A 23,233-nucleotide genomic window follows, 5' to 3' on the forward strand; every position below is an offset into this window, starting at 1 on the left:
CTTCCTCAAGCAGAGCCTCCCCAGCCTGCCCTGTTCTGGGAGCCAGTATATCTTCATTGGAATTTAAGCCAGTTCAAACTGGGCGCGAGTTGGGTTTCTGTCACTTGCCACCAACGATTCCTGACTAATACCTCCCTCTCCAGTTGCCGAGAGGCTCTGACGGGTTGTGTGTAACGGGGCATGAGGCAGGCCCCCTATAAATGGTGAAGGAGGTTGGTACCCTCTCCAAGGAGCCTGGGACCTGCCCTGAACTCCATCCTCTGGGCTGCGGTTCTGACACCTGCCTTGCTCCCCTCCTGGTTCCCACACAGCCCCCTGACTTCACACACCTTCCCACCCTCAGGTGGGCCTGCGTGGGGCCTCCTCCTCTCGGTGCTGGGAGCTGAGTGTGCTGCTGATTGGTCTTTGCTCTGGGAAAGGCACCAGAGAGGAGGAGAGGGACCTGGGCCTCTGGCAGAAAATTTTCTCCGCAGAAGTAGGGGGAAAACCCCACACTGGCCTGGCCAGACCCAGTGAAACCGAGACGTAGCTGGTGGTGGGGATGTGGAGGCTTGTTTCGTGCTTGTTCTAAGGCTAAAGCAATGCGGCTGGGGGGATCTGGTTCCGCGGGCCCCAAGCAGGAGGTGGCGGGGGAGCAGGAGATTTGAGGGAAGCTTGAGGGAAACCACAGGCCGAGCAATCAGAAGGATTTGTGTGCGTGAGAAAGGGCAGAAGTCGCTCTTTTATCTGAGGTCTGGGCTGTGGGCCAGGAAGGAAGAGACACCACTGGGGAAATCCAGGGGATGCATAGAGGGCACGCCGCCGCCTTGCCCGGGCACCTGGACTTGGGCTGGGAAGGACCTTGCGGAGCCTGAGGAGGGACGAGACAGGGTCCTGGGTTGCCTTCCCAGGTCTCAGTTGCCCCCTGCTGCTCTGGCCATGCCACGCTTCTATGGCTCCTTCCTTCCGGGTGCGCTGCCTGCCCCTCAGCACCTGTCAGGCTGGTAGGGAGCTGGGGCATCTCTTCCTGTGCGCACTTTCCTTCTGCCCAGTGCGCCCCCCCCCCCCGGCTCCCAGGGCTGAGCTGAATCCACTTGCTTCCTGCTCTCCCAGACATTTGCTTTCCTTCTCTGATGACCCTTCCTTCCTTCCTTCCTTCCTTCCTTCCTTCCTTCCTTCCTTCCTTCCTTCCTTATTTCCTTCCTTCCCTCAGGCGTGAACTTGATCATTTTATTCCGCAAACGTTTTGGGAGTGCTTCCTGCAAGACAGCTTCTGAGCGAACAGAGGAGAAGAGGATGGACCCCGCCCTTGCTTGTGCGGCACAGACGGGGAGGGAAGGGGCTGGGTTTAGGGTACACTTTGGAGGCAGAGCTCATAGGAGCCATGGCTGGATCAGGTTTGTGGGGAGCCTGGGTGCCATCAAGGTGGCACCCCGGTTTGGGTCTGAGTACCTCGGTAGCAGCCACGCACCCTCCACTCCCCGCAGAACCTCGGGAACACACAGCTACTCTCCTGCCCCCAGGGACCTTCAGACACCCAGATTTTAGACTGAGAGCATTAAATATAAAGGCTAAGAATGGGACGACCAGCCAAAACTACCCCAAGCCTCTTGTGGCTACGGCATGACTCCCTCAGGAGGAAAACCTGGGTGGATCGTGGCATTGCTCCTTCCCCCCTGGGCCGTCTTGGTCAAATTGCTTAGCCTCTCTGAGCCTCATCAGTGAAATGGGTGTAAGAGCAGTAAGTACCTCGTGGGATTGTTGTCATTGTTCGCTGAGCCTTTAATTCATGGGAAACACTTGGCATCGAGCCTGAAAGAAATAGTAAACGCCCCGATTTCAAGCTATTATTATGATTCTAGGTAGTCTGTGGCCCGGTTGCAGAAGACTCCAGATGCTAGTGTGAGGAGCCTGGCGCTTTACCCCACGGAGTCAGAGCCGGGAAGTTTTCGAGCAGAGAAAGAACAGGAGGAAAGCAGCCAGTCAGCGCCTCTCCAGTCCCTGCAGCATCTCAATCCTTGGAGACGGCAGCAGGACCGCGGTGGCGAGCCGGGCCACGAGGCTGGTGAACCCCAGGCTCCCAGGGGCCTCCGGCTGCCCCAGTTCCGGACCCAGGCAGTATAAGTGAGTCCACCCCCACCCCCAGCATCCCTCCGGGCAGAGCCAGATAGATGGTTTAATAACGCAGGCTGCCTGGCTGACCTTGTGGCCGCTGAGCCAGCTGAGATCACGCCACCCCCCTGCTCTGGCTGCAGGGCCCACGCCTGAGCCGCCAGCAGAGTCCCTGGATGGCAGAATTCTGAGGCCCCGTAGCAGGGTGCTTAGACCCACATGGCACACGCCTTGACAGCGTGGGGCTCAGCAGCCTCTGGCTAGGGGGCAGCAAAAATCAGGTAGATGCACAGTGCTTGAGCACCCCCCCCCCATGTCCCCTTCTGGATCTCCCTGGGGGGCATCTCAGAAGTGACTCCTGGCTCTGCAGGCTGCGGGGATGCGGACTGTCACATGCGTGCAGACCCTACTTGTGTTGGGGCAAAACCTCTCAGTCTGACCTTGCGCCGCTGGGTGGGGCAGCTCACGAGGGTCCTCCCTCCAGGAGCACTCCCCTGTGCCTGGTGAGTGCCTGGGCACCCGGGGCACACACCAGGTCAGACAGGGCTGGATCTGGGAGCTGCTGTCCTTCTGGTAGAGGCACGAGGTATATCAATGGGGGTGGGGGGTGGGACTCTCATTCCTTTCCTGTCTCGGGGTCCCCTCTAGGCCTGCTTTACTGAGACTGGTGAGGAGGCAGGCTGGCCAACCTCACCACCCAGGCATCTCAGCTCCAAGCCAGGCAGGCAGGATGCCATCAATAACCTTTATGAGCTTCCCAGGGGGCCCGCTCATAACTAACTGGATCTGTGGGTCAAACAGTATCCCTGTGGACACTTCGAAATATCCCCCAGAGTGTAGCCTTGGCCTCTGGCCCTCATAGGCACCCTCTTGTGGGGGGCCACACACCCACCCAGCCTGTAGGCTAGTCTAGCCTCATCAGAAACTTTATGTACATTCTTCCTGCCCCGTTAGCCTTGAGCTGTCCTTGATTCATGGATAAGAGGACTAGAGACTCTCAGAACCATAGAATCCTATGGAATTAGGTTCTTCAGCTCTGGTATCTATACTCCCAATTCTGTTTTCGCCTCTGCTAGTCTGGATGCAGAACACAGACCTTTCTCAATTTCCCCAAATATAAATGATTTTTTTAAATCTTTTTTTTTTAGATTTTATTTATTTATTTGACAGAGAGAGAGACAGCCAGCAAGAGAGGGAACACAAGCAGAGGGAGTGGGAGAGGAAGAAGCAGGTTTCCAGCAGAGCAGGGAGCCCAATGTGGGGCTCAATCCCAGGACGCTGGGATCACGCCCTGAGCCAAAAGCAGACGTTTAACAACTGAGCCACCCGGGCATCCCATAACTGATTGGTCTTAAGCCCCTTGGCTCCCAACATGGCTCCCGATACCTTCCTCCTGGACTTCATATCCTGTGTCGTTCTCTCCCACAGTGAACGGGGCGGACCCATGTAACGAATAGGAAATCGCAAACATTGAGAAAGTGTAACTTCGGAGGATAAGTCATATAAGACATTGTGGCTTCCTCTTTGCTCTGGCTCTGGGGGAAGCAGCCACCGTGCTGAGAGGATGCTCGTGCAGTCCTGTGGAGAGGTCCATGGGACACAAACAGAGGTCTCCCTCCCGCCACCATCACCAGCCTGATGAACCTCCATGGAAGCAGCTCCTCCAGCCCCAGTCCAGCCTTCAGATGAGTGCGGCCCCAGCAACAGCCTGACTCGCTCTGTCTTAAGAGATGTCTCAAGCAAGAATCACCCACTCCCAAACTCCTGACCACGGCAACAGTGCAATAGTAACTGGGTGTTTTTCTTGCTGATATAAGCCACCGAGGTAATGTGTGATACAGCCACAGATGACTAATATGATAAGCATGTAGACATCTCTATTTTTTTTGTCAGTAAATAGTGTGACACCTTTAATAATGCTAAAAGGAAACAACTGATGACCTAGAAGTCGATAACCATCAAAAAAATCTCTTTCACAGCTCAATACAATGAATTCAGATACACAAGAGTAGAGAGTTTGAAGATAGCAAACGCTCACTAACTAAATTGATGCAAAGTATCTATGAGCAGAATAATTCTAGGTAAAACATGAGAAGAAAGAATTAATGCAATATGATAAATAGATAGGTAATTATAAATTAATACTGACCATACAAAGGAGTGCATGTAGACATTTCTAGAGCAAGCAGGGCAGGGAAGGTGTTTGGGGAGGCTGAGGTGGGGGAGGGGGATTATACTGCACACTCCACAGCAAAATGACTTAAAAGTCCTTTTGGGAAATGTGCGTGTTCTCCAAATCCATTCACGACCGGGCCTCCTCTGGGGGTTCTCCTGCATCCCTCCTTCCTCCTGACCAGCAGTCTCCTCTCCCCCCACCACCCACTTTCCCTCAACCCCCAGCTCCACAACCTCTCATCCTTAGTAGGCCTGGGACTTGGGCCCCTGCCTTCAACCTTGCCCTACCCCGACCTGTCACAGTGCCTAGCAAAGCAAAACCCTCCCACGTAAAGGCCCCCCTTTCCGAGAAGTCAGTCTCCCCGTCTTCATATTCCATCAGGATGGCTTCGTGGTGGGCAAGGTGCAGAGATTTTCGGAGCGGAGCTTGAGTTTTCCCACCCTGGTTCTCGTGTCTAGTGATGGTTCCAGCCTTGGAGACACAGCAGAAAATCTATCGGCTTTTTGGTTTGGATCCAAAGCAGGAATGTGACACCGCATACCCACTCTGCTATCTGTGTGTTTCACTAAAAGCATCGCTTAACCTAATTTTCTTAATCAACTCAAAATGCCATGTAGACCAAGTGAAAAACAATTCATCTAAGTACAAAGGGTAGATCTTGCTGTTCACCTTAAACAGCACGGACAGCTTTTAGCATTCCTGTGTTCCTCTGGCTCTCACCGCTCCGCAGAAAGGAAGAGCTTCTGGAAAAATGTCCTCTTGGCGTTGTGGCCAGGGTAGGGGGCTCCTTGGGATGGGAGGCACATCTGGTCAACTCAGGGAAAGGGAGCACTCGTGGGTGGGCTGTTAGAGGCAGCTCCCAAGCACACCACTGGGAGATTCCAGAACAGACTGGGTCTGGGATCCAGGACAGGGGTCCAGGCAGCTGGAAATACCTGCCTGTCATCTGGCACTAAGACTCCTGGGATGGTTCTGCTTCTGTGGTTTTTCCTGTCCACGCGTTCCTCCACCGATGGCTCAACTAGCCCAGCGAGGGCAGGGGAGGGGTCTGGATTCTTATTCCACAAAGACCGCACAGGGCGGTGGGGAGAGAGGCAAATGCGGTGTTGGCGGGAAGAGAGATAGATGCTGGGTGTCCAGAACAAAAGCACCCTAATGTCGACTTCGGTGACTTATTAATGAGAATAATGTATGAAAAGCGCTTTGCGCGATGCTTGGTCCTGAGTGAGCCACCATACACGGTAGCTACTATGATGGAGGTGATGGGGGAGAGGTAAGTCGGGGGAGGACACGTGGGAGAATGAGTAATAGTACGATATGATGCCTGCTGTCATTCAGACCTACACAGAGCGTTCTAGGAGCCAGTGGAGGAAGAAGTAACTTGGCCAGCTCAGCTTAGGGGTAATCAGGGGAGGCTTCGCATAGGAGGTGGCCTTCGAGAAGTACGTGATGAAAGACTGGAAGTAGACAGCTGGGGAGGGAATATGAGAGGAGGAAAGGCATCCAGACTGAGGAAAGAGCAGCATCAAAAACACAAATGGTGTGGAAATGATGGGGTGAGAGTTTCATGGCATGTTCTGGAAAGGGCAGGTATCGGGGTCACTGGGACCCAGAGCATGTGTCGGGTGATAGAGAGGATGCTGGAGGGGTAAGTAAAGGCCCGACTGCAAAGGGCTTTATTTGGGCAGGTTAAGGAGTTGGGGTTTTATTCCCTAGCAGAGAGAGCATACCACTCGTCCCTATGTCTGCACCCAAAGCAGACATCACCAATCGATCATGATACTTCCTGCAGAGGGAGCACCCAGGCGGCTGCTGCCAGTCATCTGGCATCATCATGAGAAATAAAACCTACTGCATCCCTGTGTGGGGACAATTGGAGGGCGAGGAGGAAGGTTGTCGCAGGTTTCCAGGTGAAAGATGACAAGGCCTGATCGAGGACAGTGGCTACAGGGACGGACATATGGCTGCCCACGTTTGTCTCAACCTTACCTGGCCATCTAGAGAGATTCTAGGCATTCTCCTTATCACCCCTGCTCCCCAGGCCTGGCCAGGGTGGTGTGTGTGTGTGTGTGCTCCCTACGGGCTCTGTTTTAGTGAGGAGGTTGCTGTCTTTCTGGACCTGCACTACCCAGCACGGGAGCCACTAGCCACATACGGCTGTTTTACTCCAAATTAATAAAACAAAAATTAAAAATTCAGTTCCTCAGCCACACTAGCCACAATTTCAAGCACTCCACAGCCACATGTGGTTAGTGACATTGGACGATGCAAGTAGAACATTCTCACCATCACATTTCTCTCTCTCTCTCTCAAGTAAATAAATGAAAAAATCTCCAAAAAATTTTTTTTAATGAGGGGCACCTGGGTGACTCAGTCAGTTAAGCGGCTGATTCTTGCTTTGGGCTCAGGTCAGGATCTCAGGGTCATGTGATCAAGCCCTGTGCAGGGGCGGGCGTCCACGCTCAGTGGGGAGTCTGCTTGTCCCTCTCCCTCTGCTCCTCCCCCTGCTTGCTCTCTCTCTCTCTCTCAAATAAATACATAATCTTAAAAAAATAAAACACTTCCATCATCACAGAAAGTTCTATCGGACAGCGCTCGTCTAGAGAAAGCCCAATTAGGTGTCCAGATAGTGTGGTCCACCATGACCCTCGGTTAGCCCAGGTCAACCCTAGCTTTATTTAGTGGCAGTGACTAAGTTAAGAGTTTGAAAGTCTTTCCAGTCTATGTCTGCCTAGTAAGGGTAGTCTCCAGGGAGACTCTTAGAACATTTTAGAGCTCAAAAGCATCCCAGAGCTCAACCAGCTAGACCTGGAGGTCCCAAGGGGAAAGGGCGTTCTCACGTAGTGAGCCCAGCATTGTGCTGGGGACAGGGCTGTTTTTGTTATTCTCATTTCACCGAAAGGAAACTGAGGCTCAGAGAGGGGTCTGACCTGCCCCTTGGCAGATAACTGGGAAAGTCACCCAAGCAGAACCAAAAGAGGCTGTTTGGCCGCCCTCTGCCTGGTGTTCCTTGAGCTAACGGCTCAGTTTCTTGAGCCAGAGCGGATAAGATGGGTCCCAGTACCCACCTCTGAAAAGGGTCTGCGCACAAAAGCCCCGGTCACGGGGGTAAACGAGGGGGGTGATCTCTGCAGTTGCGCGCTCTATCCGCCAGAGGGCGCAGGGGCCGCTGTGTCTCCTACTAAGGTGGGCGGGGCTGTGGGGGAAGGTGCTCCTCGCAAGGACTTTGGCCTGGGACCTGCTTCTTGCCCAGCTCCGTACGCGGGACGTACAGTGCGTTCCGGACCGCCCTTGCCCTCTAGGAGGGCTCAGTTCAGAGGGCAGAGACAGCATAATGACTTGTAGGATCTGCAATGAGGGGCCTTGAAGGGTGGGTAGGAGTGTGCCCTGCAGCTGTGGAGGGCAGAGGTGGGACACTGTTGTCTGTCTCCTACTTGGGGAGATAAAGGTGGCCTGCGTCCCAGCTCTTCTCCGCCCTCCCAGTCCCATTCTGGACCTGCTTCCCTGCTCTCATTTGACAGGACGGAGGAATTTCTGAACAGACGTTCTTGCTGCTCCAGGGACACCCAGCTCTGTGGACACACACCAGGCTGTGTCACGCCTCTGTGCCTTTGCACAGCCTGTTCCCACAGCCTGATACACCCCTCTCCACCTTCTTCAGCTGACCAACTCCTGCTCATCCGTCAAGATTCAGTTCGGGCCGTGGCTGCCTCCTGGGAGGCGCTGCCGTTCCGGCCTGGATGGGATGCTCCTGCTGCGAGTTCCTGCAGCCCGGACCTCACGTTCCGCCGTGCACCACCTGAGGACAGGCGTTGGCACATGCGGCCCCATAAAAGTGATGGAGACGCAGAGGACCTGCTCCAGGCAGGGCTTCAGCGTGTGGGTTTGCGGATCGTGGGGGCCGGGAGAAGGCACCCGTTTCTTCGTGCACGCGGGACACGAACCGAGTCTCCCCACCAGGTGCTTGTGCGCCCAAGTGCAGGGGTACAGGCCCGGATGCCAGAGCTTTCTTCCTGCATCTCCTACCTCCTCCCCTCTAGCTTCTACCCTTTTGCGTGTGGCGCAGGTGTGTGGGGCATTGGCCAGGGAGCCGCTAGGGTCTAAGAAGCGTCTCTGGGGGTGGGAGGGAGTGAAGGGTAGTGAGCCGTTGCCAAAAGCCCCTGCCCGAGGGTAGAGATCTGGTGTCTAACACTGTCTCTGCGGGCAAGCTTGCTGTGTGACCTTGGACGAGTCATTTCTCTCCCCAGCCTCAGTTGATCCGCCCGTAAAATGAGTACGCAGCAGCCACACTTCTCGGGTTGCCTGCCGTGATGCACAGGTCGCGGGCGGCCGGGAGGAGGTGAGGAGGGGGTCCACCCGCGGAGGTGGAGTCCGGGGCCGCAGGCGTCCCCGGGCGGGCGCTGGGGGGCGCTGCGCCCCTCGGGCGGCCCGCCCCGCGGCAAGTTTGCCTCCAGCTGTTGAATGCGCTCGCGAAGGCGGCGGCGGGACCCGGAGCCCGCGGGGTGAGCGGGGCCGGGGGCCGGGGCGGGGCCGGGGGCTCCGCGGTCCGCGCGGCCGCCGCCGCCTCCCCGGGCGCTGCAGCTGCGGCGTTGGAGCCGGGCGCGGCCCCCGCCCCGCGGCCGTGTGTCTGTGCGTGCGCGTGTGTCCGTGGAAGGATCCAGCCGGGAGAGGGGGCGGGCGGGGTCTCGCTGCGGAAAGGCCTGCGGAGGGAGCCGGGCGCCGGGGCGGGCCAGGGCGGACGGACAGACCGCCGGCCGCGGCCCCTGACGCACGCTGCGCCCCGGCCCCCTCCCGGGCGGCGGGCCCCGCCGAGGCAGAGGCGCGGCGACGGGGAGGCGGGGGTGGCGGTGTCTGCGCGCACACGCTCGCTCGCAGACACACACACACACGCACACGCGGGCCACGCCACAGACACACGACAGGCACTGAGCCCCGGCCGGGCGCCGCGCACACTCGCACCCGCGCTCACACTCACTCGCGCGCAGGCCCTGCAGCCGCCGCCGCCGGAAGCGGCGCTCGGCCCGGATCCCGGCTGGGCTGGAGGTAAGTGAATCCCTCCGTATCCGAGCGCCCGCGGCCGGCGGAGGCGGTGGGAGTGAGGGCTGGAACCCGAGGGCACCCCCCCCCTCCGCGGTGGGGGTGGGGCTTGCCGGGGGGGACACAGCCGGGGCGGGGGGAGGATGAGACCGGGAAAGCCACCCCCAGGGGCTCCGGGGTCTGGGGATCACTGTGAGACCCCCGAGGACCACCCTGTGCTGGGGTGCTGGTGGTGGTGGGCGGAGATGGGGTGGGAGGACGCGGAGGACGGTCGGTGAGGTGAGCATTTTTGGGGGGTGGTGCAGAGGCTCGATGGTGGACGGCTGTACCAGCCAGTGCCACACCGCACCTCCCTGCCCTCCTCCTTGTGAATCGGGGACCCTCGCCCCCTCTCGCACTGAGTGCTGCCGGGGTCGAGGAATTCATCTTCGTAGCTGTGAAGGGGGGTTTGATTGGTGCCGCTCCAGGGGGAGGGGGGCAGGGTGGGGCTTTACCCCCTTTACCCGCAGGAGGGCGATGGATTCGGTAAGAGGACCAGATGCGGGGACCGGGGTCCCCGAGGTGGGTGGGGACCCTTGCAAAGGCTTTGCCGCCTTCTCGGTGGTGCTGGCGTGGGGCAAGCAGGGAGGCAGCCCGGGAAGCAGCAGAAATCGGCATAGACTGCAGCTCTGGCATGGAGGGCCACTGCCGGGCTGCGTGTGTGTGTGTGTGTGTGTGTGTGTGTGTGTGTGTGTGTGTGTGTGTGTTTGCATGTGTGGACTCCAGCAACTGGCAGAAGATGGGGGCAGGGGGGTGGGCGTGCTGGCTGGTGGGGCGGTGTGTGCACGTGGGGAGGGATGTGTGTGCCCTGTGTGTGCACACAGGGCTGTGTGCAGGGGCGGGCCCTGCTCTGTCTGTACACACACACGCACGCACGCACGCACACACATACACTGTCTGTGGCCCAGCAGGATTTTCTTGAAATGTTTGGAGGGGACAGAGCTGGTATGCGTGTATGTGTGTGCACTCGGGGAGCGTGTGTCCAGGACAGAAGCAGCCACAGTGTGTCAGGCATGTCCAAGGAGAGAGATTAGAAGGGGATGGTGGCGCCGGCCCTCGGCTCAGCTCAGGAGGAACATGGGACTTGAGGGCACTTTGTGTCGCTCTGTGCTCCGTGCTAGGCCCCTCTTCCCTGAACCCTTCCTAGCCCAGCGGCCAGCTCCGGAGGGCACTGCCTCCGTCCCCTTGCCGAGACACAGGTGTCGGACGGGAGTATGTGTGTGTGTGTCCGGGCTGCGGCTGTCGCTGTCAGCAGGCCAGGCTGTCGGAGGAGGAGAGAAGCTGGGGGGAGGAGGGGGTGCTGGCAACACCTGGAGGAATGTGGTGGAAGCTGCCAGCCCTGGACTGCCTGATTTAGTCATTGAGGGACATTTTCATACAGGGAGCCGCATCATGGGGGTGGGGCTGCAAGGATTTGCCTGTGTACATGCGTGGCCGTGGCTCATACACCTGTCCGAGGGCACCTGTGGGACGTATGGTGGCTAGGCCATCAGCAGGGCATGTGGGCCTGTGCATGTGTGTAAACGTGTGTCCTATGAGGAATGCACACACACGCACATGCACACACAGCCCTGTCTGTAAACACCTGTCCGGAGTGAGCGGTGACTCTGGAGTTGTGTACGGGGGGGGGGCGACCTCTGGGCCATCTGCCCCTGGGCAGCAAGAAAGAGGAGTAATTGAATGGGGGCGTCTCGGGGAGAAGTGTGCGTAACGTCAGCATGGGCCTGTGGGTGTGACGTCAGTGAGAACCTCTGGGCGTGACATCAGCTCCAGGCTGCCAGTGACGTCACTGGGACAGCAGCGTGAGGGGTCACCCCCAGCAGCCGGAGTGTGTGATGTCAGTGGGAGGGTGTGTGGCCGACTGCGCTTCCGTCCCCTATGTTGTGAGCCGTGGGAGGGGGAGGAGGATGGAGCCCCGGAGTGAGCGGTCCCTCCCCAGATGCCCCAAGTGGGTGTGGAGCCCCTTTCCTGAAGGCCTCTCCTCTGCCCCCCACCTTTTAGTGGGGCGCCTCTTGCCGTCCCCCAACAGTCCCAGTTCTCTGCCAGCCGCTGCCGGGTCACAGAGATACGTGTTTGTGAGCGAGGCTGTGTGTGCAAATTCATGCGACAGCACAGCTAGGAGACGGAGCCCGCTGGTTCCAGTCCCACGGGGCTACTCTGGGCTTTGTGATTTAGGCCTTCCTGTCGCCTCTCTTTGGCCCTTAGGGTCTCATCTGTCTCCGGGGTGGGGGTGGTTGGAAAGGTGAGGGGTGTCATGAGAGCCCACGGTGCGGGCTCAGTCCACCACGTCCCCAGGCCTCCTGCCCCAGCTCGGAGTCTAACTTTGTAAAGAACTTCTTTCTCCCTCCTCGGATCCCCAGAGCCGTCCTGTGGGGCTGGGAGGCTGGCTGCTATCATGTGGACACGTGACAGATGAGCAAACTGAGGTCCAAAGGGTAAAGCAAGCTGTGCGTTGATTCATTCCTTAGTGAGGATCTGCCCCCATCTGCCTTCCCCAGCTCGGAGGGTTGGCAGGTCCCTTCCCGCAGGGCACTTTCTTTGTTTTATGGAGGGACAGGGAGCTCTGTGCAGTGGGGGTGGGGAGCGCCCAAGGCCGAGGGGTCACTGGCCCCTGTAGAGGCCGCCTCGACCCCCAGTCCCCTCTCGCTTGTCCTTCCAGCCAGCGAGCTCCAGCCATAGGCAGGGTGACAGAAATGGGTGCTTTCGGCTGCTGAGCCTTCTCTTGTGCTCCGTGCCCGCTCCCCAGTGTGGCTTCCTTGTCCCCTGAAGTCCGCGGGATGTCTGCTCTGGAAGCACAGTGGTTCCAGGGACACCTCCGCGGAGCGGCTGTGTGTGACGTGGGGTCAGCCTTGCTCTCCTCTGTCTGCGAGGCGGCAGCTGTCTTGCAGGCTCAGTGAGAGAGTGTGAAAGTGTGGCATCCACGCGCAGGGCCGGGAGGTACCCATCACGGTTACCCTCCCCCATTCCAGCGACAGTGCTCCCCACTGTCCCCCCAGTCGGCAGCCGCAGTGCCCTGGGCCACGCAGAGCAGAAAGCCAGGAAGCAGGACTGCCTGGAAGCTCGAGCCTCCTTAACCAGTGGTCCCGAAGGTTAACTCAATCGTCTGCCTCTACTGCCCCATCCAATCCCCTATTCAATTAACCTTCTCAGGGCTCAATGAGCACCTGGGGCAGAGTCACTGCCATTATTACCAGGAGGCCGTTGTTCCTGGTGGGGTGGTCCTGGGGGTTGGAATAATGGAGCCCCTCCCCCTCTGCTCTGCAGACAGTCCCCGGGGAGGCCCCAGAGAGGCCCTGAGGCCGGGGAGCCACCTGGCCAAGCCGAGGCTGCCTGGTGCTGCTGGTAGCAATAATTATAGTGACAATAATAACGATAATAATGATATGAGCTAATATTCAGTGAGGCCGAGAGCCAGGCCCGGGGTGAAGCTCTTTGTAAGTGTTTAATCCCCACAGAACCTTCTGTAGCACAGCTATTCTTATTCCTCGTTTCCCGCACAAGACACAGAGAGGTTGCAGACCAGCTCAGGGCCACACAGCGGCAGAACCAGGACTGGGAGCCCCACGTCCGCACCATGAATCTATGAACTCCTTTGCCAGGGAACCTTTCCATCTTGGGGTGTCCTTCGGTGAGGGACCTCTCTGCGCCTTGCCTTGCTCATCTGTCAGCAGAAGCAGTGGACGTGGCAGTGGCCGCAGGGACAGAGGGGCAGGAAGGCTCTAGGGTCTCAGGCCTGTTCCACATTCCTTCTGTGCCCCCCCCCCCCCCGTCCCCTGTGACCTGTGACATCCCCGAAGCCAGCAGCACGCTCTCTCATTGTCCCCCAGCATGGAGCACAGTGCCAGCACCCAGCGGGTCCTCTGGAGGGGCCCCCCTGGGTGATGGAGGGGATGCTGCTCCCAGATCAGTATCTTCCCCAGGCTCCGCGGCTGTCACGGCCTCAGCTGCGGTCCCCCTGGGCCACTCTACCATCCTCTCCCCCTCTCTCACTTGTGGAAAGAGTAGGGGCCCCTCTCTCACTCGTGGAAAGAGTAGGGGCCCAAATTCTGCCTCGTTTTAACGGTGTGTGTCTTGAGCGAGTAAGTTTCCTTCCAGAAGGCCCTGCTTCCTCAGTAGAAAGTGGGGATAACGCTGCCGGGTTCCTAACTTTTCCAGTGTGGTTGCGTAAGAGAATGTCAAGTGCGGAGCATTGAGTCTAGCACATAGTAGGTGTCAATGAGATGAGTCCCCTCCCCCTTCCCATCTGTCTCCCTTATTCATTCCTGGTTCTCTGGAGTGGGTCCTGGGCTATAGTGTGTGTGTGTGTGTGTGTGTGTGTGTGTGTGTGTATCCCTCCCTCTCCTTTCAGCTTCTACGTTCACCCCCTGAAATACATAGAAACTGTTTCAGGAGCCAGGCTGGGAGGTCCCCCCTCCCCCCCCCCCCCCGCAGAAGTGCAAGAAGGGACTGGGAGCTGCCTGTGCCCCCATCAGGGATGTGCAGAGGCGCTGGGAGGGGGCAGGGCCTGTCTGTGTGCCCCTGTGCGTGTATGTGACTGCGTGTGTGTGTGACTAACCGTGTGCCTGGGCACGCTGGTCCCCACCTCTCCCAGGGGAAGGTGGGCAGCAGTTCTGAAGGGCTGCCTGACCAGCCTGCCCGGGGTCCAGCCCCAGCCGCAGCCGCAGGACTCAGGGCTGATTCAGTTTCCCTCCTTGGCCTATCTTTGTCCCCTGTCTCTGAGATTCTCCTAGGATGGGGGTGAGACACAGGTGGAGCGGTTGGCAGCCCACCTCCTTGCTCCCTTGCTTTCTGCGATTCTCACAACCGTGGGGGGGGGGCGGTGTTGGCGGTTCTGCTTTTCTGGGTGTTTCCTGTCTGTCTCTCCTACTAGTACGTCAGCTCCACACGGGCACAGACTCGTAGACCCTCAAAAATTACTTGTGCAAGTTCTTATCTGCATGCTGTTGAGGATGGACTGATGCATTTTGCAATCAGTACACACACACACACACACACACACACACACGTGCGCGTGCACGCACACACACGCACATCTCACCCAGGGATAACTGCTGGGTCTGGGGCTCAGGCAGGAACGCACAGAGAGGAGTCACGTGAAACATCTGGAAGAGGGATGAGACACGGGGGACATCTGCCGAGTGCCCAGCGTGGGGCCTACACACAGTAGGGCTTGGGTGACAGGGGGGCTCTTGGTTGTGTATGCACCCTCGAGGGGGCTGGCGGTGCAGGCCGCAGCCTGGGGAGTGGGGTGGGAGAGGCGGGGCCCACTTCTGCTCGGGTCACGGCAGGATCCCCGGGACCGCACACCTGCTGTGCGCCAGGCCCAGGGCTCAACACTGTCTATTACCTTGTTTAATTTTGGCTGGAGGATGGTGAAAGAGGGCCAGCCAGCCTCTGGGTGGGGGCCAGCCAGGTCTGGAGGTCGGAAAGCCTGGACTGGATTTTGGGAAGACGAGTCTGGACTGCAACTGGGGGATCCATTACACAGGACCCTAAACTTTGGGCTAAGAAAGTGAGTGTCATCCTTTTTGTCAGGGAGCGCCAGAGTCTCTGGGGGTTTGTTAAAAATGCAGATTCTTGGGTCTCGTCCGCTGAGTTTTTGATTCAGGGGGGTTGCTGTGGGGCCCGGGAACCTGCATTTTTAAATGCATTTCCAGAATATGAATTCACCCATGTTTGCTGGTTGGAGGACAGCTGAGGGGGGCTGCATCTTCCGGATCTTCCCGCACAGGTGGGGAGGCCGCAGAGGCATCTGCATTTTTCAGAGGAGCCTGGGCTCTGAGAAGTGTGGCCCCTTGCCTGCGGCAAGACCAGGCCGGTAATGACTGATCTCCATGGTCACCAGCTGCTGTTCTCGGCTTGTTCATTGGCCCTCATTAAATCCTCAGAAAGACCCTCTGCATCATTCCTGTTGCACAGACGAGGGAATGGAGGCAGAGTCTGCAGGCATGGGTTCAAGGCCGCACAGCTGGGAAAGGCATGAAGTGAGCTGGGGACGAAGTGAGACTGGAGAGGGCCCGCCCCGGTCTCGGAGACGCCATGCCCTCCCTCTCCCTTCCTTTGATGCCAGGGTGCAGGTGGAGCTGAGCCTGGGCTTGTGCACGTGAGCAGAGGTCAGAGGCTGCCAGGCGGTGGATGTGGGTGGGAGCAGAGAAGCCAGAGGAGGACGAGAGCCCGGAAGACCTCCCAAGAGCCCGGAAGACCTCCCGGAGGCGGCAACGCAGAGTTGCGCAGCTTGGCCCCGAGGCCGGTCACCCGGTGCGCGATTTGGCCCAGAAAGGTCCGGATCCGGCGGGCGGTGAGGTGTGTGCATCCCCGGTGCGAGTCCCGTGGCGGGCTCCCAGGGTGCACCCGCACGCAGCCCTCCCCGCCTCCCCCTGCCAGCGCGCGGTGGCGGGGTGGGGGGGAGGGCGCGCACGGAGCCCCCTCCCCGGGCTGCCCCCCCCCCCCCCGCCGGGGCCCCGCAGCACGCCGGGTTTCTGCCTTACTTCCCTGTGCTTAGAATTTGCAGCCGCATCCCTTGCCGCTCGCAGGCAATTTCACGGCCTCTGGGCTCGGCACGGTGTGCGGGATCGTAAACCCGCGGGCGCCAGGCAGGGGTTGGCGGCAGGCCGTGGCGCGTGCCAGGGGCGTTAGGGGGGATAGGGGGCCGAGGGGGGACCCCAGCGCCTGCGACTTGTTGGCGACGGGGTGTGTGTGTCAGGTGGGTGTGGACTGGATGGGGGGGTGCCGCGGAGAACTGCCCTGGGGGTGCGCCACGGGTGTGCAGGCGTGGCCGTGCGTGTGCCAGGGGGCTCTGAGAGTGGTTCCCAGAGCGTTGGTGTGCTAAGGGCCTGTGTGCATTGGCGTGTGAGGCTGTGTAGGGCCCCTGTGCCCGTGGGCATGTTTGTCTGGGTGTGTATGGTGAAGCCCAAGTGTGTGTCGGGGGGTGGGGTGGGGGCAGTGCCTTTCCATGGGTGTGTTGACGGGTGTCTGTGCAGTGGCCCCAGGTGTGTTGGCACACGTGTGAGTCTGCGCGCTCAGGTAGGCAGCACCGTATCCGGCTTCTGTGGGCAGCCGTGCACACGTCCGTGTGAGGGGATGTGGAATTCTGATGTTAGTTGCTGCCTGAATGTGCTGGCAGTGTGTATAAGTGTGTATAAGGGTGTCTGCTGGCCACAGGGCGCAGGGTCAAGCGTGGAGGAGGTATCCCTGGGGACCTGAGCCTGGGAGCCCTTTCCAGGAGCCAGCTGGTGCGTCCTTGTCCTCTGCCTTTGAGCGGGGGCAGCGCCGGCCCGCGTGCGCACTGCTCTTCCGTGGCCTCCAGCTGCCAGCACTGGGAGGGTCTATGTGTGCTTATGAATGGCAGCGTGGAGGGGGCCAAGGTGTGAGCCCCTGCCTGTGCGCCAGGGCTGGGAGGACCATCTGGGCTGGTGGAGGGTGGGCGCCAGGCAGGGAGAGGGGCCTCCGAGGGAAGAGAATGAGTGTATGCGTGTGCACGTGTGCGCACAGAGGGAGGAAGGTTGGGTCGAGGCGCGTCTGTCTGGAAGTGTGTGTGTCTGTGCCGCTGGAGGTCAGGCAGGTGCATGACTCGTAGGGCGTGTGAGTGCGTGTGACAGCATTGCACCCAGCAGGGCACAGGCCGTGGGCACACTGGGAGAAGGGGTGTGTGCCAGAGGCATCAATGAGAGATGATAGGGAGGCGGGGGGGGGGGATACTTGTTTCCTGCAGCGGAGGGGCTGGGGCCCAGTTGTAGAAGGAGAAGGTCGGGTTGGTGTTGGGGTGACCAATAGGAGGGTGGCGTGGTTGCCCATGTGAGGAGGGAGGGGCTGTGTATGTGAGCACCTGGTGACAGGGAGTGGGAGGGTGTGGGGGCCATCCCCACCTGGCTATGCTGTGTGTGTCCATGACTGAGTGGGGTGTCTGGCTGGGACGTGGGGAGAACCTCCAGGCTCTGGGGCCCTGCAGGGAGTCAGGAACATGGGCTAGGCTGGGAGAGGTGGTAGGAATGGGGTCCCTTCAGCTCCCAGGAAATCTACCCATCCGTGGCTTGCCCCTCCTCCAGGAACCGTGGAGGGATTGAAAGAAGTCCTGTGGCCCTGGCCCCTTCCCTCCTCTCACTCCTGAACCCAGTGGGGGTAGGATGGGGACCCAGCCTTCCATCTCTCTTCCCCAGCATCTTTCTGTGTCCATCACCCAGCCTCCCTCTCCCCCACCTCCCAGCCTCCATCTACCCCACCTCCCAGCCTCTATCTCCTTCACCTCCCTGATTCCATTTCCCCGCCTCCATCTCCCACTCCTTGTCTCCTTCTCCCCCTCCTACCTTCCTCCCTGTCTCCCATATCCCTGCCTCCCTCTCTCTCATCTCCCAGCCTCCCTTTCCCCCTTTCTCTGCTTCCCTTTCCCCTATCTCCCTGCCTCCATCTTCCCCTCTTCCCAGCCTCCATCTCCCCCATCTCCCATCCTCCATCTCCCCCTCCTTCCTGCCTCCCTCTCTCCCATCTGCCCACCTCCATCTCCCCCATCTCCCATCCTCCATCTCCCCCTCCTTCCTGCCTCCCTCTCTCCCATCTCCCCACCTCCATCTCCTTCATCTCCCAGCCTCCATCTCTCCACCTCCCAGCCTCCATCTCCCCTGTCTCCCTGCCTCCATCTCCCAGCCTCCATCTCCCAGCCTCCATCTCCCCATCTCCCAGTTTCCATCTCCCAGCCTTCATCTTCTCATCTCCCAGCCTCCATTTCTCTATCTCCTAGCCTCCATCTCCCCCATCTCCGAGCCTCCATCTTCTCATTTCCCAGCCTCCATCTCTCCACCTCCCAGCCTCCATCTCCCCCATCTCCCCGCCTCCATCTCCTCTATCTCCCCGCCTCCATCTCTCCACCTCCCTGCCTCCTGTCTCCTCCATCTCTCTCCATCTCTGCCTCCATCTCCCTCCATCCCTCCCCTCTCTCTGCCTCCTCCCTCTCTCTCACACTGATATTCATTTGTGGTATATTCGGTTGCCATGGGAAACCTAAGAAAGAAGTGAGTGTACCCTTCAAGACTTCAGCATTTTCCCTCCTCCCTCCCTCCTGCTGCCCCCCTCCCCCTCCTTCTCTCCTCCTCTCCTCTCCCTCCCTCCCCTTTCTCCCCCTCGCTTCCTCGCAGAAGGAGAGGACCTGGGTGAGAAGCTGCCGCCCGCCTGAGCTGGACCAGGACCCGAGACCCCATTGCTCCTGCTGCTGCCGCCTGCCGCTGCTGCGGGGGGGCCCCCCTAAGACCAGGCCAGGGATAGAGCCTCGCGGGCTGAAGGGCCCCCTTAGCCCACAGCCATCGGTAAGGACAGGGTCCTTCTGACTGTGTGCGAGTGTGTGGCTGGATGGCAGCAGAGCTCCCATGACCTGGCCTTGCGAACCGTGGTGTAGCGCGGCCTGTCTGTCTTCCATCGGTCCCTTCCTGCCTGCCGCCCCCCCTCCCCGCCAGCTGTGCGCGCCCTCACCTGCCCCTCCCCAGCTTCCCTTCCACAGGGCCTATGAGGCGGCAGGCAGAGTGGCAGGCCTTTCTGGGGGCCGGGACAGGCCCACTGTGGCGGGTGGGAGGAAGTCCTGTTCCTGCCCCTCGTCAGCCCGAGAGGCTGAGCAGGGCCTGCCTGCATCCCATGGGGCTGGGGGCATCTGTGCCGGGCTGGGGTGGGGGCCGGCTTCCAGGGTCTGGCCTGGGAGAACAGGGTCTTCTTTCCTCCCTTAGTGGAGGGGGGGTGCTTTCCGTTGTAGAGAGGGGCCAACTGAGGGGCCGGGAGTGAGCTGGGAGTGAGCTGGGAGCAGAGACGCGGGGCAGAATCAATACCGGGTCTGATCGGGCGTCTGGAATTTTGTCGGGAGAACAGGCAGACAGCTGGAGGCCGCAGGCAGGCAGGAGCTGTTCCATCTCCGCTAGGGCTGGTGGCTGCCCCAGAGAGGAGATGCTGTCACTGTCACCACGGCTGTGTTGGTGGTGGCCACGTGGAGGGAGCTGTGGTCCGGGCGGGTGCTGAGTGACGGTGGTTGCCTTGGCGAAGGAGCCGCCTCTGTGGCATTGTGGTCTCCATGGAGAGAGGAGGAGACAGAGGGAGGAGGCTGGCTGGCTGGGCACGGTGTTGGCGGTTGCTAAGGAGAGGGAGATGCCATCTCTAGCACGAGGTGGTCCCCACGTGGAGGGGCTGTGGCTGCCGAGGTGTGGAGGGCCCCGGGGAAGGGCTGGTGATGGGTGCTCTGGAGGGGCCGTGCAGGGAGCGAGTGGGGTGGTGAGGGCTCCATGGGGGATGGTGGAGGTGGGACACCGGGAGGGGCTGCAGCCACGGCCTTGGTGTTGCTGGCACAGGCTGAAGCAGGGTTCTTTGGGGGCGGGGAGGGAGGCACAGTGGGTGGGTCTGAGCTGTCCCTTCACTTTCAGGCTCATCCTGTTCTTACCTCCCACTTCTGCGGCCAGGCGCCCCCACCTCTGCCTCCTGGAGCCTTCTTCCTCCTCAGGGCCTTTGAGCATACGAGTCCCCCATCCGGATGCATGTTCTCTTCTTGTCCCCAAGTGACTTTGGCCCCATCCCTCAGGTTTGCTGTGCTCCAGGATACCCGGCATTGATACCTGCCTTTCAGGCATCAGATAGGGCAGGTAACTTGCCCCACGTCACACAGCAGGCACACGCACTGGGGCTGGGATTTGACCCCTGGGCACCTGTCTCCCCAAACACCCAACTCACCCGTCCTGACTCCTCCCCTGGGAGCCTGCCCCTCCATGACCGCCCCGCTGAGAGTTGTCTCTCTCTTCCCTCAGTCCCCACGTACTTTTCCGAAGCAAACATTTCACTTCAATAATTACACTAGGAAGCAGCATGGGACAGCAGCAGCCTGGGTTTGAGTCCTGACTCCGGCACTTACAGCTGTATGGTCCGGGGCCTCAGTTTCCCAATCTGTAAAATGGAGACAACGTGCATGCACCTTGGGCTTGCTGGCACTGGGGAGAATGTATGCGACGGCCCTGGTGTGGTTCCCGGCACATAGTACAGTCTCTGGAAGAGTCAACCACTGCCACCGCCACCACCAGTATAATTCCTTTCGAAAATGATCTAAAAAGGATTTTCTGACGTGCCTGAGGAGGACAGTGGTGACGTCTCACCAGAGGTCTGCCTCACTGCGCCCTTCTGCGGTGACCCTTGAGCCCTGGGGGGCAATGACCGGACAGCAGGAAGTGGGGCTGGAGAGGAAAAGGGCCTCGGAGAGTCAGCAAGGCTTGCTTGCTGAGCCTGCATAGAACCAGGTGCAGTGGGTCCGCGGTCCCTGCTACCTGCCCGCGTGCTCCGGGGGCCCGTGTGTGTGCTCTGCTCATGCGGGCCTTGGCCCCCCAGCTGCTGCCTGAGCCCCCTGCCTCCTGGCTTCCTTCACGGGACCTGGGCGTCCTTTCAGGGGAGTGACCGGCAGTGTCCTGGGAATAACTCTTTCAGGGCAAGTCCTTCCCACTCCCAGGGGACAGGCCAGGCACTGGACGGAAGGGAGGTCCAAAGAGGGACAGTTGAGGGACTTGGGGGCTGAGCGGCAGGACGACTCTTTCTGAGTGACACAGACCTGAGTTCAGAGCCTCTCTGCCACTTTCTAGGTGGGTGGCCCTGGGCATGTTTCTTACCTTTTTGGGGGCCTCAACTTTTTTCTTTGTGCGATGGAGGTGACAGGACTTGGCCTCACTTTCCCCGTGTGCGGCAGGGGGATGACGGTAAAGCCCAGGGCCTTGCCGCCTGGGAGGGGCTCCCTGGAGCCACAGCTGCTCTTTCCAACCCGTGAGCCTTTCCTCACCTTTCCAATGACCTGCGGGAAGTGGGGGGGAGAGGTGTCCCGCGTGGCCCCAGGTGGCAGAAGGGGGCCCAACCGGGTGCAGACCTCTGTTCAGCCCAAGACGCTTTCTGGCGGTCAGGGCCGTCTTGGGATCGCCTGGGGGAGAGGCAGGGAGCACTCTGTGACTGGTGAGGCCACACAAGGCTGGCAGGACCTAGGGTTTGGGATGACAAGACCTGAGTTGCCATTTAGGGGCTGTGGGGTCTTCGGAGCCTCGGCTTCCCCACTTTGCAAAACGGGAGGAATAAGAATGAATCCAGGTGCGTGGAAGAGACAGGCTTCCCTCGAAGCCGCCCAGTACCCTGTTTTCCAGAAGAGGAAAGCAAGGCGCAAGGAGCTCACGGGGTTTAGAGCAGTAACACCACCAGCTGCTCTTTCTGGAGCTTCTGCTGGGCGCTTCCCCCAGGCTCCGCGTCATGCGGAATTCCTAGGCCTTTGTACTTGCTGGTCCTTCTGCAGGAGCTGCTGCCCCTCCTGTGCTCCCCGCTGCTCCCCGGGCTTGTTACTGGGCTCCCCCCACCCCCCATTCGGTTCCAGGTTCGGTGTCCCCTCCCCAGGCAGGCCCTTTCTGAGCGCTCGGTCTGTGACCCTGGGCCTCTTCCCTCCCTTTGCTTCCTTTAGCCCCTAACACAACCGGATGCTATTTTGTTTTTTGGGGTTTTTTTTTGGTTTTTGTTTTTGTTTTTTGCTTATTTATTATCTGTCCTTCCCCCAGCACCGATTTTCAGTTGACGAGGGCAGGAACTTTCTTGGTCTTGTTCCCTGCTCTCTCCCACGTGCCTCGAATGGGGCCTGGCACCTGGCACATAGTAGGTGTTCAGTAAATACGCCGTGACCACATAGATGGGTAATCCTGCCGGCCACCCTAGGATGCCAGGCTTGTCATTCCCATTTTACCCACAAGGGAAGTGAGGCTGGGGAGGCCTGGTCATTTGGCCCCAGAGACGCAGTGGGACGTCGATGGCAGAGCTGGCCTCGGAGCCCCGATTGTGCTGACTCTGAGTCAAGCGCTTTTTCTGCTGCGTGACACCACCTTGCTGGGGGCCCGGCCTTTCAAGCCAGAGAGTTTGGACTTCACTCTGACCGCAGAGGCAAAATCACAGAAAGGCTCTCAAGTGGGGAAGGCTCCTGCCATAAGGAGGGGCTTCTGGTAGCGGCCTGAGTCGTCAAAACCCTTCAGGTTAGCTGCTTACTAGCTGTGTGTCCTTAGGCAAATTACTTAACCACTCTGTGTCTCAGTTTACTTGTTTGTAAAATGGAGATGATATCTTGGCTTATCTAGATGGGCTTCTGGGAGGCAGCCAGCTTGGAGCTTCGATTTGCAGGCTTGACTCCATGGCCCTTTCCCCAGAGTAGAAAAACAGCCTCCACTGAATCACCCCAGTCCTGGGAGGCCCCACTGCTCATTCCTGAGGGAACTGAACTTCTTCTGAGTTCTGAGTAGGAGACATTTAAGGTGCTTGGAAAAGGCCATCTTCTGCCCTGCCAGCCTGGGCTCTCGCCCTGCCTGTCCCACCCCCCTAAAAAGAGGAAATTGAAGAAAGAAGGAAACTGGTTTTCCTTGAGCACTTAGTTCGTGCTGGGGACTTTCCTGTCCGTGTCCGCATTCACGGTCACAGCAGCCCAGACAGAGGAGGGGTTGTTATGCCCGTTTTACAGATGACCTGCCTCAGGTTTGAGGACATTCTCCATAGGGCACAGAGCAGGGATGTGGACCTGGGCTCAGAGGCTCCTACCTGCACTGTGTCGGGCGAGGGGAGGCACTATGGGGGTGTCTGGGGTTGGTCTGCTCTGGGGTGACCCAGGGAGTGGGCTGGTGACCCTAGCCCCACCAGGACCTAGCTTAGAGAGCCCTGCCCCTGATTTTGGAGGCTGGACCTTGAGAGAGGCTGTGGCATGGACAGCCGGCTCGCCCCCCCCCCCAACGGCCCCCTGGCCCCCTGCTGGCAGCGACATTAGCCTTGGGAATAGATCTGGCCTTGTGTGCGGTCCCAGAGGTTCACTCAAGACCCCATTTGTTTGGGGAGGAGAAAGGGGGGTCTGTGGTGCCCAACAGAGGTGGGATTCAT

At 59.5% G+C, this 23,233-nt stretch overlaps 1 protein-coding gene across 1 annotated transcript in view; it reads left to right on the forward strand.

The window, feature by feature from the left end:
• Nucleotides 1-9,151: 9,151 nt before the first annotated feature.
• The window catches only part of ELFN2 (extracellular leucine rich repeat and fibronectin type III domain containing 2), a 50,971-nt gene continuing 36,889 nt past the window's right edge, over nucleotides 9,152-23,233 (forward strand). The window contains exon 1 of the mRNA XM_044380971.3: nucleotides 9,152-9,310. The gene's annotated coding sequence lies outside the window, so the exon portion shown is untranslated. The remainder of the gene's footprint in view (nucleotides 9,311-23,233) is intronic.

Source organism: Ursus arctos, unplaced genomic scaffold (assembly GCF_023065955.2).
Source record: "Ursus arctos isolate Adak ecotype North America unplaced genomic scaffold, UrsArc2.0 scaffold_21, whole genome shotgun sequence".
Classification (NCBI taxonomy): Eukaryota; Metazoa; Chordata; class Mammalia; order Carnivora; family Ursidae; genus Ursus; species Ursus arctos.